Consider the following 1,961-nt stretch of genomic DNA (forward strand, 5'->3'; position numbering starts at 1 on the left):
AGCCTTTGTAAATCTGAGTTAGACTCAGAAGTCTAGGACAAGGAAAATAAATTAGGTCTTTCCTTGTTTTTGTTTGTTTGTTTTTACGGAGTCTCGCTCCGTTGCCAGACTGGAGTGCAGTGGTGCGATCTCAGCTCACTGCAACCTCTGCCTCCCGGGTTCAAGGGATTCTCCTGCCTCAGCTTCCCGAATTGCCGAGATTACAGGCATGCGCCACCATGCCCAGCTAATTTTTGTATTTTTAGTAGAGACGGGGTTTCACCACGTTGGCCAGGATGGTCTCTATCTCTTGACCTCATGAGCCGCCGGCCTCGGCCTCCCAAAGTGCTGGGATTACAGGCGTAAGCGACCACTCCCAGCCATGCCTTTCCTTTTAAATAGATACTAACATCAGGCATCTGACTAGGAAAAATATAAAATAACAATATACCCTTATGGTAATAAATAAATGTAAATACCTACTTAAGGGTGACACAATATTTGTTGGCATCAACAATTAGTCACTTAAAGGAGACAAGTGCCCATTGTCTTTGTATAAGGTGGAAGGTGAGCCCCTCAGGCAGTGTGATATGCCTGGGTTTGATTTCTTTTTTCTTTTCTTTCTGTTTTTTTTTTTTTTTTTTTTTTTTTTGAGACAGAGTCTTGTTCTATTGCCCAGGCTGGAGTGCAGTGGCGTGATCTTGGCTCACTGCAACCTCCGCCTCCCAGGTTCAAGTGATTCCCAGGTTCAAGTGCCTCAGCCTCCCGAGTAGCTGGGATTACAGGCGTGCACCACCACGCCCAGCTAATTTTTAATTTTTTTTAGTAGAGACGGGGTTTCATCTTGTTGGCCAGGATGGTCGTTAACTCCTGACCTCAGGTGATCCGCCCTCCTCGGCCTCCAAAAGTGCTGGGATTACAGGTGTAAGCCACTGTGCCCGGCCCTGGATTTGATTTCTAAAAGGAGAGGTACTTACTATGATTAAGGCTACAGGTCAGTGCCTTGACACTTGTGGCTTGATATGCTCACTGTTTTTAGTACCTAAGATTTTTTGAATGTTTGCCATAATCCAAGCATTGTACCAAGCACTTTACATTCATTCTGCCTTTTAATCCTCACAACAAATTTGTGAGCTAGCCAATATTATTGTATTATTTTTACATATGAGGAAACTGAGGTTACTTTGTTGCCCAAATTAGTAAGGAGTAGAGTCAGAAGTCAAACACAGATGCTCTGACCTCAGAGCCCTTTTTCTCAATTACTGTGCTTGCTCCTAACCACTTGACATGCAGCACAACTCTAAGCCAATAGTGCTCAGGAGAAATTTTACTTCTGGTATTCCTTTTTTCTCTTCACCGACTGGAATGATCAACTTGGCAGGTAGGAATCATTTCTGGGAATCATAAAATCAAGTCTCCAGAAAGTTCTCTAAATTTTAAATCTATACCAAAGAAATTAAAAGAAGATCAGGACAAACAGCAATGTACTATGTTCACAGATTTAAAAAAAAAAGTCAAAATGCATCAATCTACCTAAATTATTCTACCAATAGATTCAATAAAATCATAATTATAATTCCAAACTGGACTTTTTGAAGAATGCAATGAGCTCCTTCCAGAATTTCCTAGAAGAACAAATGTCCAAGAATACCTAAGCTCATTTTGAAACAAATAAACAAGGACTGTTGACTTGCTCTGTTAGATTGACACGGTCCAAATCACAGAATTAAAAACATTTCAATGCTGGGCCAAGGAGCAGCTCAGAAAATCAGTGTATTTATTTGGGAACTTGACATATGACAAAGATAGCATCATAGATAAACAAAAAGGAACAGATTTGTTTCATTAGATAATATTGGTAAGACATACTTACTAAAGAGAGGATAATAGATTTGGGCTTCTACATTAGATCACATGGAAAGATGGACCTCACATGGATAAAAGCACAGTTGAAAGGTCAAACCACGCTGTTGACACAGTAA

The sequence above is a fragment of the Hylobates moloch genome, unplaced genomic scaffold (assembly GCF_009828535.3).
Source record: "Hylobates moloch isolate HMO894 unplaced genomic scaffold, HMol_V3 SCAFFOLD_24, whole genome shotgun sequence".
Lineage (NCBI taxonomy): Eukaryota > Metazoa > Chordata > Mammalia > Primates > Hylobatidae > Hylobates > Hylobates moloch.